This window comes from Filicampus tigris, chromosome 4 (genome assembly GCF_054856515.1).
Source record: "Filicampus tigris isolate MCC_2025a chromosome 4, RoL_Ftig_1.0, whole genome shotgun sequence".
Classification (NCBI taxonomy): domain Eukaryota; kingdom Metazoa; phylum Chordata; class Actinopteri; order Syngnathiformes; family Syngnathidae; genus Filicampus; species Filicampus tigris.
The window spans coordinates 4962330-4980206 of record NC_141220.1 but is presented as its reverse complement, the minus strand read 5'-3'; the positions used below and the strand labels follow the sequence as shown (position 1 = coordinate 4980206).

General features: G+C 47.3%; 1 long non-coding RNA gene and 1 pseudogene across 1 annotated transcript; both read right to left on the bottom strand.

Moving 5' to 3' along the window:
* Positions 1-6310: 6310 nt before the first annotated feature.
* LOC147148230 (uncharacterized) lies at positions 6311-9424 on the bottom strand (annotated as a pseudogene).
* Positions 9425-16326: 6902 nt separating this feature from the next.
* LOC147148229 (uncharacterized) lies at positions 16327-17496 on the bottom strand. The gene is made up of 5 exons (XR_015086416.1): positions 17375-17496; positions 17265-17306; positions 17119-17177; positions 16484-17035; positions 16327-16418 (listed from the first exon to the last, which is right to left on the bottom strand). It is a non-coding gene; the product is annotated as an uncharacterized LOC147148229 (long non-coding RNA).
* Between the last annotated feature and the right edge of the window lie 381 nt (positions 17497-17877).

The following is a 17877-nucleotide window of genomic DNA, read 5'->3' as shown; positions in this document are numbered from 1 at the left end:
AAACCGTGTGGAAACAGGTGTTTCTTCCTGCTAGCGAGGTTTTTGCATGTGTTGACGGGTTTGTTAAAAGGACTTCAGTGTTGCAGTTGTTCCCATAGTGTAGTGGTTATCACGTTCGCCTCACACGCAAAAGGTCCCCAGTTGGAAACCGGGTGGGAAGAACTTTTTCTTTCGTCAGGGAGCTCTTGTACCTGTGTTGCTGGGTTCATTGAAAGGTTCTTCTATCACACCTGTTTCTATACTTTAGTGGGTATCATGTTCGCCTCACATGCGAAAAGTCCCTGGTACAAATCCGGGTGGAACAGGTCTTTCTTCCCGCCAGGGAGTATTTTGCATGTGTTGCCCGGTTAGTTAAAAGGGTTTGTGTGTTGCAGTTGTTTCCATAGTGGAGTGGTTATCAAGTTTGCCTCATGTTGCTCTTACACGCGAAAGGCCCTTAGTTCGAAACAGGCTGGAAAGATGTTTCAGACTCAGGTTGAACATGTACTGATAAGATAAGAATGCCTTTATTGATCCCACAGTGGGGAAATTTTCATTGTTACAGTAGCAAAGATATAGGTCACACAGGGGCGGCGGCATAATGTGGCCATTAATGTATAACATTGACGGCAAACATTTAGAATCAAACCTATGTAGATATATGCAGTAACATGTGTATATACACATGTGTATACACACCAACCTACATCTACATAAAAAATATGAGGAACACTCATTTCGGCCTGTACATAGTACAGAGGAAAAAATACTCTAAGTGACAGTGCTGCAGTGCTGTAGTGAAATGTAAGGAACAGCATTGGATAAAAATAAAACTAGACTAACAGTAGTGGGGAATGTTGAGTATTGCACGGTATTACAGTAGTGGGGAATATTGGGTATTGCACGATACGAGCTCAGGTGCAGGACTGCACAATTGCACTAATGACCGCCAGTTTGTAGAGACTACACAATGTTCTTGTTAAAGAGTCTGACAGCAGCAGGCAAGAAGGAACAGCGGAATCTCTCCTTTGCACAGCGAGGGTGTAACAGTCTGTCACTGAAGGTGCTGTGGAGTGCTGTTAGGGTGCCCTGGAGGGGGTGATCCGGGTTGCCCAGCATTGATGACAGCTTGGCCAACATCCTCCTGTCCCCCACCGAGTCCACAGAGTCCAGGGAGCAGCCCAGGACAGAGCCGGCCCTCTTGACCAGTTTGTCCAGCCGCTTCTTGTCCCGGGCCGAGACGCCGCCTGCCCAGGTGACCACTCCCTGGAAGATGACCGATGCAACCACCGAGTCATAAAAGTTCCTGAGGAGTGTCCCCTGAACCCCAAAAGACCTCAGTCTCCTGAGTAGGAAGAGTCTGCTCTGACTCTTCCTATAGAGGGCGTCTGTGTTGTCGCACCAGTCCAGTTTATTGTTCAGATGAACACCCAGGTACTTGTAAGTTGAGACTCTCTCAACATCTGTTCCCCGGATGTTCACTGGTGCAGGTGAAGAGTGCTGGCGCCTACCGAAATCCACCACCATTTCTTTGGATTTCCCCGCATTGATCAGGAGGCGGTTCTGCTGGCACCAGTCCACAAAACCCTGAGTAAGTTCTCTGTACTCCCGATCATCTCCGCCTGTGATGAGGCCGACAATCGCAGAGTCGTCAGAGAACTTCTGCAGGTGACAGGTAGGGGTGTTGTAGTTGAAGTCCGAGGTGTAGAGGGTGAACAGGAAGGGAGCCAAGACAGTTCCCTGTGGGGCCCCCGTGCTGCAGAGGAGCACGTCAGACACACAGTCCTGTGTCCTCACATACTGTGGCCGGTTTGTGAGGTAGTCCTGGATCCATGTGGTGAGGTGGTGCGCCACCCCCGCCCGCTCCAGCTTGTCTCCCAGTAGGGTGGGCTGGATGGTGTTGAAAGCACTGGAGAAATCAAAGAACATGATCCTCACAGTGCTCCCCGCCTTCTCCAGGTGGGAGAGTGAAGTGTGGAGGAGGTAGATGATGGCATCATCCACACTGATGCCAGGCTGGTATGCGAACTGGAGTGGGTCCATTGAGGAGCTCACCAGGGGGCGCAGGTGGACAAGGACCAGTCTCTCCAGGGTCTTCATCAGGTGAGACGTCAGCGCCACTGGTCTGAAGCTGTTGAGCTCCTTCGGGTGGGGGGTCTTTGGCACCGGGACCAGGCAGGATGTTTTCCATAGCTGGGGGACCCTGCCCAGCTTCAGGCTCAGGTTGAACATGTGCTGGACAATTCCACACAGCTGGTCTGCGCAGGATTTGAGGAGCTGGGGGCTGATGCCATCTGGACCCGCTGCCTTCCTCGCCTTCATCTTCTTCAGCTGGTTCCTCACCTGAGATGTTGTGAAGGCCAAGGCTGGACAGGAAGGAGTGGTGGTTATCTGGTGTAGCTGGGAGCTGGAGACTGTGGAGAAAAGAGGGGAGGGGGTGACACGCCCAGCAGGAGGAGTAGGTGGAGACTGCAGCAGGAGAGACTGAGTGGAGGCACGCATCTGATCGAACCTATTGAAAAAGAGATTCAGCTCATTTGCCCACTGCAGGTCCCCCCCAGTCCGGGTCTTGGGTTGTCCGTGGCCTGAGATGGTCTTCAGGCCCCTCCAGACTCCCCTGGCGTTATTCTGCAGCAGCTGCTCCTCCATCCTCTTCCTGTAGGACCTTTTCCCCTCTCTGATCCTCCTCCTCAGCTGGCGCTGCACAGTCCTCCGCTCCTCTATGTTGCCTGACGCAAAAGCCATCCTCTTCTCCTTCAGGAGAGCTTTTATGTCTGGTGTGATCCAGGGTTTGTTGTTGGAGAAACACCTTACTGTCCTGGTGGGTATGGTGTTCTCCATGCAGAAATTTATATAGTCTGTAACAGTGTCCGTTAGACTACTCATGTCTTCCCCGTGAGCATCGCTGAATACTTCCCACACAGTTGTGCTGAAGCAGTCCTTTAAGGCCTCCTCGGCCTCTCCAGACCATCTCTGAACCGTGCGGGTCACAGCTGGCTGCCTGCGGACCAGAGGTTTGTACACAGACTGGAGAGCCACCAGGTTGTGATCAGCTTTGCCCAGCGGGGGGAGGGGCAGTGATGTGTATGCCTCCTTGGTGTTGGCATAGAAAAGGTCCAGTGTTTTATTGTCTCTGGTGTGGCAGGTGACATATTGTGTGAATGAAGGCAGAGAGGAGGAAGGGGAGGCATGATTGAAGTCACCAGAGATGAGTACCAGGGCATTTGGGTGCTGTGTTTGTAGCCTGCTCACTGCTGCAGTCAAGACATCACAGGCTGTGTCGCTGCTGGCAGCTGGTGGGACGTAGACGGTCACCGCGATCACGTGACTAAACTCTCGCGGGATGTAGAATGGCCTCATGCCAACAGCTAGCAGCTCAATATCCCTGCTGCAAAGCTGCTCCTTAATCGTGAACATTTCCACACAGCTGCTCTGCGCAGGATTTGAGGAGCGGGGGGCTGATGCCATCTAGACCCGCTGCCTTTCTCGACACCCGAAAGGTCCCCAGGTGGAAACATATATTTCTTGCTGCCAGGGAGTATTGTGCACATGTTGCCGCGTTCGTTAAAAGGGTTTAAACGTTGCTCCTGTTTCCATAGTGTAGTGGTTATCACGTTCGCCTAACATGTGGCGGCCAGCCGCAGATAGTGGGCACGCCTGAACCATATATAAACAAGTATCTTGCGAGAGGAAGCTCGTCTCCTGGAGAGCCAGGTTCAAATCCCGACCATAGCGCAAATAAATGTCACTTACGTGCACTTACTTCGTTCATATGTTGATTTTCGAGCATTCTAAATTCAGTTTAATGAGAATTCGAAGGCATTAAATGACCAAAGTGTTTTTGTTTTATATCCTTTTTTGTAATGTTGCCGTATAAAAAATTCTATGGGAAAACAACATAAATCCGAACACTCTGTGTGAGAATGGGTCATTTAAAGCTCATTTGCCATTCTATGGATGTGATTTTCTAGCAAATTTGTTCATCTTAAAAGATGTGCATAAACATTTTTAAACGTTTTTTCTCAATGGAGCTGATTAGCCTTCATGCTACTCCATTTATTTTAGGCTTTATTGTATTTACTGTAGGGCAGCACGGTGGTCGACTGGTTAGCACGTCTGCGTCACAGTTTAGCAGTCGTGGGTTCGATCCCGGCTCCGGCCTCCCTATGTGGAGTTTGCATGTTCTCCCTGTGCTTGCGTGGGTTTTCTCCATGTACTCTGGTTTCCTCCCACATTCCAAAAACATGCATGGTTAGTTGATTGGACACCCCTAGGTGTGATTGTGAGTGTGGTTGTTTGTTTGTCTCTGTGTGCCCTGCGATTGGCTGGCAACCAATTCAGGGTGTCCCACGCCCACTGCCCGAAGACAGCTGGGATAGGCTCCAGCACGCCCCGCGATCCTTGTGAGGATAAGCGGTATCGATGATGGATGTAATAGATTTTTATTCACAAAGAACATGCACTGCCTGACTGTATAAAATTAAATACAAGGATGAATAAAAGTAACCTTTGAATCTACCATCATCCATATCCCGGCTCATTGTCCACGTGGGGACGAACGAGACAGTACGTCGACAGTCAGAGCAGACTAAGAAAGATTTTAATGCTCTTTTTTCCTTGCTGAGAACGTGCGGGTTGTCAGTCTGGATTAGCGGCATTTTACCGACGCTTTCTCGCGGCATCGAGCGCTTTAGTCGCCTTTTGGGCCTGAATACAGGGCTCCAGCGCACTTGTGGCTTCCTTGACTTTGATTTTATTGACAATTTTAACCTATTCTGTAACCGCCAGTCATTCTACCAGCCAGACGGGGTTCATCCGAACTCTCTGGGCAGCTCAATTTTAGCTGCAAATATCCACCATGCCATCATAAACTCCACCCCCAGCTGACTTCTATTTACTAATCACTCATCACACATTCTCCCCTCTTCATCTCCTACCTCTAACTACTGCAATAATGATCTCACTAACTTGCCTTCTAGATCCAATTCCCACATCTCTTGTAAAGACATTTTATGGATTTTTTTGAAGAACAGATTTTAAAGCCAATTGCTCTCTTCAGACCGGTGTCTTCCCGCCGCCTTTAAAACGGCAGTGGTGAAGCCCCTTCTCAAGAAGAGCAATCTAGACCCTAGCGTTTTTAACAATTACAGACCAGTATCCAACTTACCATTTTTAAGTAAGATTTTAGAAAATCTGGTCTTTCTCCAGTTAAGTTATTTTTTAAATACAAACAAAAGTTTTGAGAAATATCAATCTGGTTTTAGGATGAACCACAGTACAGAGACAGCCCTTTTAAGGATTTTAAATGGTATAAGGTATACCGCAGATGTGAAAAAACTCATAGTCTTGGTGATACTGGACCTAAGCGCCGCTTTTGATACAGTAGAGCACCAAAATTTATTAAACAGACTTAAACCTTTAACTTTCCGTCAGTGAGCTCTTGTGCATGTTTTGCCGGGTTCGTTCGTTAAAAGGGTTTAAGTCTTGCTCTTGTTTCCATAGTTTAGTGGTTATCACTTTTGCCTTACGCGCAAAAGGTCCCCGGGTGGAAACAGGTTTTTCTTCCCGCCGGGAGTTTTGTGCATGTGTTGCCGGGTTCGTTAAAAAGCTCTGCTGTTGCTACTGTTTCCATAGTGTAGTGTTTATCTCGTTTGCCTAACACGCGAAAGGTCCCCGGATGGAAACAGATTATTCTTCCCGTCAGGGAGTGTTCTGCATGTGTTGCCGGGCTCGTTAAAAGGGTTTGAGTGTTGCAGTTGTTTCCTATGTTTAGTGGTTATCACGTTCGCCTTATGCGCGAAAGGTCCCCGGTTGGAAACCGGATGGAAACAGATTATTCTTCCCCACAGGGAGCTCTTGTGCATGTGTTGCCAGGTTTGTTAAAAGGCTCTTGTACCACAGCTGTTTCTATAGTGTAGTAGTTATCATGTTCGCCTAACATGCGAAAGGTCCCAATTTCGAAACCGGGTGGAAACAGGTTTTTCATTCGTCAGGGAGCTCTTGTACATGCCGGGTTCATTGAATGGCTCTCCTGTCACACCTCTTTCCATACTGTAGTGGGTATCAAGTTCGCCTCACATGCGAAAGGTCCCCAGTTTCAACAGCTTTTTCTTCCAGTCAGGGAGTGTTGTGCATGTGTTGCCGGGCCCGTTAAAAGGGTTTGAGTGTTATGGTTGTTGCCATAATGTAGTCGTTATCACGTTTGCCGCGCACGTGATAGGTCCCCAGTTTGAAACCGGGTGGAGACAGGTCTTTCTTCCTGCCAGGAGGTTTTGTGCATCTGTTGCCGGGTTGGTTAAAAGGGTTTAAATGTTGCAGTTGTTTCCAAAGTTTAGTGGTTATCACGTTCTGTGTCATAAAAGTGGGATGCCTGAAATTCTGACCAGGTCATCTCCCTGTCCATGCCCTTGTCCTTGTATAGAGCATAAACTTTGGTTGGGCAGTAAACGTATTTGCCCGCTAGTCCCGGGAAGGCTATATGAATGTGAGGGCTGTCAGGTCCTTGCTTTAGCACCTGACGGCAGGAATGACAAAGACGGCCGCTTTAAGGAGTTTCGTCCCTTTTCCTCTTCTTCTCAGCCTTTGCATCCAAACGCTGCCTGGTTGCTGCCATCTCTCTCTGGAAAAACTCAGAGACAGCAAACGTTTGGAAAGGCATTATTGGATCGGAGTGCCCCTCGGCAGTATACGTGGCGTGTACCTTTCGAGAGCAGTAGAAGTACCTTGTTGACCCTTGCTGGTAAAAGAAGTGGACGGTCGAGCTGTCCGTCTCAAACTGAGACTTTGGCTGTCCACAGGCCAGGCAGGTCTTCATGCGTTTCTTTGGTGCCGCCTGTGGTTGCTGCTTAAGCTGCTTGTCCAAGACTTCCTCTATGATTTTCGTAATGGAGTCTTTTGTCAAGGGCAGTAGGGGCTGAGAGGGCTCAGGGGGCGCTGGCGGATTGACAACGGCGGGCTCCATCTTCACTCCTGGAACACTGGCTGTCTGGCTACCCTCGGTCAATGAGTGCCACAAGAGCCGGGTGTCTTGCACACATTCCGCACTAGTGTTCATAGAAGAGCTCGCATTCAAGAACTTTGCTCTGTGCTTCACGTAGCGGGATATCTGGAGCTTGGTGGTAGGGTGTAGCAGGCTTTCAGACATGGTAGCACACTGGTGAACCATGGCTGCGTAGTCCTTGTCCACCAGCGATAGCATGTCCTTCTGTCCATGGTGCTTGGCCAACAGGTGGTTGATGGCAACCGTCATGGGTGTCGTCCAACGCGTGTGGTCCAGGACGAACACACGCCCGCCCCCCTTCACGGGCCCAGTGCGAGCACTGCGTGCCGTAATGGGCAGCAGTGGTGGCGTGGAGGAGATGGTGCTGAAATGCAAGAGGGTGACCACTGCATTAGACACTGCTTAAACACAAGAAATGAAATTAACCTCTCTTTCACATCAAACTTACCTCTCACTGCTTCCAGCTCCTTGTTGTATTCCACATTAGATGCTACTACTTCCAACAAGTGCCGCAGTAGCGGCAGCTCTGTCTCTACAGGCTCTGGAGGAGGGGTGGCAATGGCCACCAGCTCCACAGACGGTTCAACATACTCCAGACCAAACCGCTCTCCCGTGTCACAGTCAGAGAGGTGGAGTGCGGGGTACTTTTCTGACCCAGTAACAATGGCCGAAGCGCGATTCAGCTCAACAATCAAAGCTGGGTCGAAGACACCGGGGAGGGTGACATCTGTTCTTTTGAGGTCAACAAGCCTTTTAAAGTTCCACCTAGCCACACCCATCATGCCCTGGGCCTGGAAGAGTTCGTTTGAAACTTGGGTTCCTGTGACCCATTGAGCTTGGTGAAAATGGCATCCCTCCTGCTGTGAAGTCCCTCTGACAGGAATCCAGACAGGGACTTTGGCACCATCGCCAGGCACGTGGTTCAACTGCCGTGTGCCCCGTACCTGTACAAGATATCCTCCTCACCGATTTCTGGGTCGCTCAGGCAACCGCGGAGAATGTGGATCCTCTGAATGTGCCATATCTTGAGCATCGACGCTTTGAACAGAGGCACGTTGTTGGGGTCCGTAGACAGGTGAAAGTGTTTCAGGACCCGCTCCATTCATTCCACCAACTCCAGCGGTGCCGGCATCTTGGTCCTGCAGTGCTCACGGATGTGCTCGCTTGGTGGGATTAGCTGGATGGATCCCGCAGAACTCATAGGCCGCTTTGAGGTCAGGTCATCCTGGTCAACCACAATGAAAGCGGCAGAGAGCATCTGGCAGAATGGAGCGTAGGCTCTGATGTGCATTCGGGCAGGAAGCGCCGCATGCAATGGAACAAGTCCAACTTCACCACAATGTCTTGGTTGAAGTCAGTCTTTGATGCACTGTTGTTCGCCAGCTGCCCACCACCCACCGCCGGGCCCAAGAAGTGATGGCAGAGGTGGTCCTCCACATATCCCAACTCATGTGTTCGCCTGGAAAGCAGTCTGGGATGTGGAAACTGGAGCAGCAGTCTCTGCACACAAGACAAAGAGCAAATATGCAAATGAGACACATGCAACTCACGCATTGTCGGAACAACGTACATCGAAAATATTTCTTACCTGTCCACCCAGGGAAAGCCCGCCTTCTGCATCCTAGCAGCGTCGTAGCGAGAGGAAAAACCCTCGAACATGGGGACTAAGGACTTCAGGCTCATCGTATGAACCAAACGACCGCGGGATGTCGTCCCTCCTCAGGAACCGGCTCAACACAGTTTGCCCGTGCACACCGGCCTCCGCGCCCTGCACGTTCTCCGCTGCATGGAGGTAAGCCAGATGAGCCCACTCATATTTTAGGCACAGCATCTCATTCAGCTGGTCCGCCATGTCTGGCGGCGAGTTGCCCGTGCGCCGCAGCTCATGTATGACCGTCTTGCAGAGGGCCTTTTTCAAGGTCATGAAAGCTGGCAGAATGTTAGTGAAGCGCTAGTTCAAGGTCATGGAAGCTTGGGCAGTTTCACCAGCCACTGTGGAATGTCTGTAAACCAGCGTTTGCGGCAGACCTTGAAACAGAGTCGCGAAGACAAGATGTACTGCCCTCCAATGCCAATGATTACCCCACACCAGCAGATAGGACTTGATTAAACAAAAGAGTGTGTATAGAAAACACATATTAATCTCTATTAAACACGTGTGACATGCCATTATTGCAACACACACATCAAAACACACAAACCTGTGGCTGGGGACAGCCATTGAGACACGGCAACTTGTTTGTGTTCCTCAACCTGATCATGATCTCATGTTCAGGCTTCCAAATGAAGAAGGGTTGGAGCTGGAAGATGTTTGGGAGTGGCAGGTCGGCAGCGAGGTCAAGGAGCTCTGGCTGTGGGGGAAAGCGCCAGAGAGAGATAGCATTGCCCACTGCGCACCGGGCGACATCCCGGCCACAACCCCAGATCCTGCACCTCTGTCTTCATCCAGAGCTCTGGCCTCCCTGTGTGTAGTTTGCATGTGCTCCCCGTGACTGCGTGGGTTTTCTCCGGGTACTCCGGTTTCCTCCCACATTCCAAAAACATGCTTGGTAGGTTGATTGGACTCTCTAAATTGCCACTAGGTGTGATTGTGAGTGCGGTTGTTTGTCTCTGTGTGCCCTGCGATTGGCTGTCAACCAATTCAGGGTGTCACCCGCCTACTGCCCGAAGACAGCTGGGATAGGCTCCAGCATGCCCCGCGACGCCCCTTGTGAGGATAAGCGGTATCGATAATGGATGGATGGTTGGATGTTTGAAGTGGAAATTAATACACAAATTTAGCTCAACCATCCACGGCCTCCGCGCGAAAGGTCCCCTGTTCGAAACCGGGTGGAGTTTTTCTTTCATCAGGGAGCTCTTGTGCATGTGTTACCAGGTTCATTGAAAGGCTCTGCTATCACACCTTTTTCCATACTGTAGTGGGTTATCACATGCGAAAAGCCTCTGGTTCAAAACCGGGTGGAAACAGGTTTGTCTTCCCGCCAGGGCGTTTTGGGCATGTGTAGCCGGGTTCGTTTAAAGGGTTTTGAGTGTTGCACTTGTTTCCATAGTGTAGTCATTATCAAGGTCGCCTAACTCGCGAAAGGTCCCCAGTTTGAAATCGGGTGGAAACAGTTTTCTTCCTGCCAGGGAGTTTTGTGAATCTGTTGCCGGGTTCGTTAAAAGGCTCTGCTGTTGCTCCTGTTCCCATAGTGTAGTGGTTATCATGTTAGCCTATAACGCGAAAGGTCTCCAGTTCAAAACTGGGTGGAAACAGGTCTTTCTTCCCAGCAGGGAGTTTGTTGCTTCTGTTGCCGGGTTTGTTAAAAGGCACTCCTCTTGCTCCTGTTTCCATAGTATAGTGGTTATTAGTTCGCCTCACACGCGGAAGTTCCCCATTTCGAAACCAGGTGGAAACAGGTTTTACTTTCCGTCAGGGAGCTCTTGTGCATGTTTTTTGCCGGGTTCATTGAAAGGCTCTGCTATCACACCTGTTCGTTAAAAGGCTCTTGCACCACAGCTGTTTCCATAGATTAGTGGTTATCACGTTCGCCTAACATGTGAAAGGTCCCCCAGTTCTAAACCAACATTTCTTTCGTCAGGGAGCTCTTGTGCATGCGTAGCCGGGTTCATTGAAAGGCTTTGCTATCACACTTTTTTTCGTACTGTATTGGGTATCATGTTCGCCTCAGATGCGAAAAGTGCCCGGTTCAAACCTGGGTGGGAACAGGTTTTTCTTCCCGCCAGGGATTGTTTGTGCATGTGTTGCCGGGTTCGTTAAAAGGGTTTGAGTGTTTTAGTTGATTCCATAGTATAGTGGTTAACACGTTCACTTCATAAGCAAAAGGTCCCCACTTCGAAACCGTGTGGAAACACGTATTTCTTCAAGCCGGGGAGTTTTGTGCATGTGTTGGCGTGTTCGTTAAAAGGCTCTGCTGTTCCTCCTGTTTCCATAGTGTAGTGGTTATCATGTTGCCTAACACGCGAAAGGTCCCCGGGTGGGAACAGTTTATTCTTCACCTCAGGGAGCTCTTGTGCATGTGTTGCCGGGTTTATTAAAAGGCTCTTGTACCACAGCTGTTTCCATAGTGTAGTGGTTATCATCATATTCTCCTAACACGAGAAAGGTCCCCAGTTCGAAACAGAGTGGAAACAGGTTTCTCTTTTGTCAGGGAGCTCTTGTGCATGTGTTGTCGGGTTCAAAAAATCACCTTTTTCCATACTTTACATACATGATTTTAGTAATGGAGTCAAGGGCAGTAGGGGCTGAGAGGGCTCAGGGGGCGCTGGCGAATTGTATGGATGTATTCACCAAGCAGCTCCTTCTTGTCTGTGGCATCCCCGCCACGGTACAGCACCACGTTCAAGGGTCCCTCACGAATCTGGTCCATTACCAGAACAGGCGACTTGTCCCGAACAGATTGGTCATCCTTAATGCGCCTGGCATCTGCAGACGGTCTAGTATGCGGTAGCCAAGTGAGAATTAAGCATAGTCAGCACTCATTCATTCACATGTTCAATGGAACCTTACAAAATTGAATCACAAACGCCATAAAAAGCAATTATAATATGTATAAATACATATAAAAGCAGTCCGCTGATAGTGTAGTGGTACACACGCCTGAGTTGTGTGCGGGCAGCGTGGGATCGATTCCCGCTCAGTGACAGTGTCTATGAGTGCCCTGCGACTGGCTGGCGACCAGTTTGGGGTGTAGTCTGCCTTCGCCCATTGACGGCTGGGATAGGCTCCAGCAACTCCCCGCGACCCTATATAGGATAAGCGGTTTGGAAGATGACATGACATGACATGACATATAAAAGCAACTGCAATAAGGAGAATATGAGCACTTAAACACAAAATTACATCATAAATATGCAAGATTTTCATTCAAAACGCCCTGTGGGAATTGCATTAAACAATCATTCAATGGTTACAATAGCTCATACAGAACCTAACTTAAAAAAAAAAAAAAAATTATGAGGAATCTTACCATCAAATTGCTCTGAACTCCGATGTTTCCGTAGAAGACTCAAAACACTGCAGCAAGCCTTCAAGAAATGGCATCGATCGTGATGTGAATGGGTGGTAGCGGAGAGCATTTTTCAAATAGGCCACTGTTAGCGTAAACTTCCTGTCCAAAACTTGCCCGCAGCACCACCGCCAGCCGTAGTGGTCAAAAGAATATTGCATTGGTAGTGATTTTAGGATACAACGGTATTGAACGGCAATCGTTTTAGGGGCCGTTTAGCTAAACCATCCGCGGCCTCCGCGCGGAAGGTCACTAGTTCGAAACCGGGTGGAAACAAGTTTTTCTTCCTGTCATATGGGATACTTTCACTCTCAGTATACCACACTTCTTGTATTGAAGGTTTTACAATCCAATAGAGCGAGCAATGTCGTTCAGTAAAATGGATAACATGTACTTAAACTACGAGAATGGTCAAAAGCTGTTTTTCTTCCGTGACTACCATATTGTGTACCACTCCTCTGTGTCTGCTCAGCGGTCAATTCAGTCGGCATTCGCAGTAAATCTCCAATCAGAAACATCAAACTAAACAGTCTCTTTGCAACATAAGATTCTAAATCCCATCGTTTACCTAAAGGCACAAATAATTAATCTCAATACATTCCTAACTATGAATACAAAAACACAAAACAGGGCACTTTTTGCCGGTCCGGTCCGGCTGCGACCCTCCACCCTTGACCTGGGTACCCTTCCGGCCACGACAACCCGCCTTTATTCATAAAAATTATCACCCCCCCCGCCCCGTTCCGCCCTCCAGCCCCTCCCAAAAAAAAGTGCCCGTCATTGACGCCGCCGCGGGAAAGATGCTAACGGCGGAAGCTTTTTAAGGATCATTAGCTGGCTAATTTACTATTCGAACCCGCAGTGGACACGCTTCAAAATGTGCCACTATTACTTTACTACTTACCCAACTGCGTGTGCTTACTTCAATTGCGAGCCCCGGGGTTGGTTTTGTCGTATTGTATAATTAATTGGGTCCAACAGACGGCCAGAAGTCTCACTCAACAAGTTATTTATTTTCCACACTTCCCTTCAGTCACGACCTTCAAAATAAAAGCATACCAGTAAATCACCATACACAGCAGGTTTGTTACGCCGTATTTCCCCGGTAGAAGACACCAGAAGAAGTGCATGAACTCCACCTTGATGTGGCAGCGTCATACTTGAGTGTTGCGTGCAGCTTAATATACTCCCGGACACAAGTTGTTTTGAAACAGTTAAGTTCCAAGTAAGGGGGCATTGCTTCAAAAAGACAGCGACAACAATGAATATCATACCTGCTACAACCATAAAGGGACCGAGATGACTAGACTTTGCATTTAATTTTATTGTCAAACAAGTTTGCTTTTGCAACAGCAACGAGCTGCGTGCTGCATCCTCGCCCTCCTCTCCGTGTGGGAAACTGTATGTCATCGCAACATGTGACATAATGGACCGATCAGAGCAGCAACAATTCCTGATGGAATGGCATATGTTGCAGACCTGTCGCCAACAGCACAATGCCTCGGTCACGTGAATCAATGCGGCAGTTGTCGCTCGTGTCAACGCAGGAGTAGAAAGAAGCCTAAAAAGGAGCCTTTCACTGAGTAGGCTGAGATGAAATTTGGCTGCCTCGCGACCACGTCAAACGCATGAGGGCTGATTAGTGGGCCGGACTAAAATCCACTTCCGGCCATGCTTAGTCCAGCCACTTTTTAAAAATTGTCAACGGCCACCGCATCAAAAATGGGCATCCAGCCGGGCCCAGGGACGGACTGCCCAGTTCTGCAAATACATAAAAAATATACTACTTTAAAGCACTGGCTCTCACATTATGGTTAATTTAATATTTGTTCCTGCATTATCAACCTTAGCAGGAGAGAGGTCTTGAGAGCTTAAGGAAGACTGAAGCACAACTCTGAGCCCTTCTCCCAAGTTCAGGCCTGCATGAGGGACCTGTACTCTACGGGGCCAACTGGAACAAAGGGAATGGCTACAAGAATTTAACCGACATATTCACTGAGTACCCCCGTCTTAACAGCCCAGATACGGTTTGGCTCTACTACAACATGTTGTATACAATGGTAGTATGCCATAAACATGTTAGCTGTCACATTGGATTTTTATTTTCAAAGCCTTTTTTTTTAAGATCTGACAGGACTTTCTAGTTTTGTATAGTAAGGCAGCACCAAAACCTTTTGAGAAATGGCTGCCTCACTATGCAGAAAGGTTTTTGCATATTGTAGGCCAAGATTGGAAACTTCGAGGCAATTTTGATGTTGACATGCCACTGGGTAATCTTGTTTTTTAAGCAAAACATGTACAGTATAACTTTTGGATGACAAAAAATAATTTGTTCAATTTTAAGATGTACAGTACTATTATTGTGGGTTTTGCTGAATCTGGTTCATTATTGATGATGAGACTCTAAATTGTGCATTTCCTCTGCAAGTTATTGGTTTCTTATAGTATTGATAAGGGTTTATGTAATTCTAAGTGCCAGCCATGCCATACTGGCAGGATATTGTCTTACAAATGACAAAGGGGAACTGGCCCTCTCACTGCTGCCCACCCTGTTACCAGAGGCAGTTTACTTGGTAAACAGAAATGCTGTCAGGCCCACCATTGCTGAGGCCCAGTGAGACTTTAAGGCCTGTAAGTACAATTTTGCATTTGTTAAGGGAAATATGAAATGAAAACTGCATTTCATGTTTTATCCCAAACTGTCTTATAATTTCATTTCCACTCAATTTTCACTTTCTGTCTTTCTGTGTGCCTGTCTTAGGGTGGGACGAACATGGTTGAATATCTCCAGCAGGTAGCAGAGTAAAGGCCCTACCACACCATTCTTGGGCTTGGGGCAAAAGCTAGATGTGCCTCACAATCAATTGTGACATTTGCAGGTCAAGCACACTTGACGCACACTGCTTGGGGCTGTTGACCTGTGCCTTAAAGACGAAGTCAACCCAAACATATTTTTTCAATATGTTCTATGCAAGCCCACTTGTTGAAACAAGGCATTCTGAGAAATATTCCGTTTGTGGAATAAGAGTTAATCCACCTGTTTTCAGCCATCTCGTCACTTCTGTCAACTGAAAATTTCATCACAACTGCTCGGGGCTCAGGTAACAACCAATCACGACTGACCTGTTTTCTGAAGCTGAGCCGTGATTGGTCGTTACCTGAGCCCTGAGCAGTTGTGTCATTTTCAGTTGACAGAAGTGAAAAAATGGCCGCCCCCTGAGATTGCTAAAAAGACATGGATTTTGCTGCTTAACTCATATTCCACCAATGCAATATTAATCAGAATGCTGTTTCAACTATTGGGCCTGCTGAAAAACATTCACGAAAAAAAATCTGTTCGGATTGATTTCCACTTTAAGATAGTTTTTTTACATCAACTACCCCAAGCGGTGTGCATATGCATGGGAGTTTCTCCAAACGGTTGTATATGGCATAGAGCAGGGGTTTCAAACTCATTTTTGTGGCAGACCACATCACAGTTTTGGTGTCCCTTAGAGGGCCGGTACGACTGCGAACCTGTCCCTATAAATGTATGAGAGATATTAACACATTTACACAGCAAATTGATACTAACTGGTTTTGAAATCAAAAGCCAGTAAATAGTTCAATAGTTTTCAATTTTAAAGAAGGGATTGGTAAATGTTTACAATATCTCAGTGTAAAAAGTGAAGACAATTTGAAAAACATGTCAACACCATTTGCCTTCACGGGCCACTTAAAATGTCGAGGGTGAGATCCGGCCACCAGGCCTTGACACCTGTGGCATACAGGGATCAGAGTCAAAGCAGGTCACATTTTTGGGGGACAGTTTTGCAAACGACTGCATTACAATATAACTGTTTTATTGCAAAACGTTTGCATTGAATGCATTAAGTTTTCAGTTAGTGTCATTTTGAAATTGCAAAAATGTTACTTTAGAACAAAAGGCACTGAAGGGTCCTACCTTTAATTGTAAGAGTACAAGCATGAGTTTGGAGAGAGATAACACGCAAGTTCTTTTCTGAGATATACTTCACTTGCGAAGGGATAATGTACTAAATGTTAACAGTTAAAAATTGCCATCCACCTTTTTCTTCATTGAAATGGGCATACCGTAGCATACTCCATGAGATTACATGTGAACCACTAGAGGGCAGGTTACACGTGAGTGTTACTGCAGGGAACGCACACGCACTTAAGTACATTTCAAAATTGTCCATAATACTCAGGCCACAAACAATGCTGCGTTTATACTACATGGAATATTCTAAAGAATTTTTGGGTTAACATTCTCTTTATGGCAGTTGGACAGCAAAGCAAATTTGTGTTGGGTGGAAAAAACCCACAGGTAGAAACAAACACTTTCATATGTTTTATTTAGACTGTACTGGCATTCCAAGAACTGTCCCTCTAGGAGACAGGAGCTACAGTCAGTCCTTTGACCACCGGACCTGGAGAGGAAAAACAAATTAATACCAAGACTGACAATGCATTGTGCAGGCAGTTTAAGTCTTACCAGCTGGATCTTTTCACCAGCCACCAGGGCTTGCGTTTTTAGCAGGTCTCCTCCAGTTTCTGGCAAAACGCCAGTAGACTGGCCAAAAGGGATAACGAGGCTCACCGGGGATGTAACGAGTTTGAGCAAACACAACTCTTCCTCGTTTGTATCTTGAGCCAGAGTCAAAGGAGTAGACTGGCTCCAGATGAGACACATGACTGAAGACTGGTTTGTAGACTTCATCTCTGGCACCATAGCTGGGAGCAACTTGCCATTGTTCATCCGGATGAGGCGGGACAAACACATTGGGGTCCGGAGACACCTCATCGTATCTGGCAGCGTAACCTGGAGAACCAGCCTCAAAGTCAGTAACACCAGGACCCCAATAAGGAACCTTCCCTAATCTATCACCCTGAAGCTCATTTCCTTTAAGTGCATTTTGGCCTTCTAGACTGGCAGGCTCAGCTTTGGAACTGGCACTTTGAGGAACATGCAACTGAGACGGATTACGGTTGATTTTTGGCCAATGACCCAAGTCAGCTAATTGTACAGCAGCATAAGAGCCATAATCTGAAGAAAAAAAACAAAACAAAGCACCAGCGTTAAGAGAACAAGTACCATCATCATCTGCCTTCATATGGTATAACACTTACCAGTTTGTAAAAGATTAAAGATTATGCTTCCAATCAACAGACATGAAATCCACATCCTGCTGATAATTTTAAAGACAAGTTTACAACCATGCCAACAACACTTCTCTTACCGAATAGTTGATAACATTCACAGCAAATTCACTTACCTAACAATGGTGGAGGAGACAGGGAATGTTGTCAGGATATGTCTGCAAAGTTATCACATAAATTTAGTCTTAAACCATGAACTAATCTGCTCAACAAAGCCTTTGCTCACCTGCTAGGAGCCCACCAAGTGACTTGCACAGGTGCCTGTCTGCAACTCCATAATAGCCCCCAAGAGGCTCTTTTAAGGCGTCCTCACACCAATTAACATCTAACAAGAAGCAGCTGGTGGGAGCAATAAACAACTTGGTTCCGTAATAACCGTCCCCAGTCAACACCCCCCCCCCCCCCCCCACACACACACACACAGTGTGGGATATAGGGATATTATGTCATATGATTTTACTGTCAGTATTGTACGACTAATTTAAGCGTTATTTTGGCTCTAAGATTTCCACTTTATACTATTATAATATACTGTATACTTCGAGGATTGCACAGTTGCTTTCAATAAATAAACAAATAGATGCATGTGTGATGGTTATACATTACGGGCATCTTAACGTGGGCAGATAGTTCACGGAAATTTCTAGACATTTTAAAATGCATGACTCTGCTTTTGCCAACATCGGCCAATGTATCCCCAACAAACCAATCAAATGTTGTCATATTTGT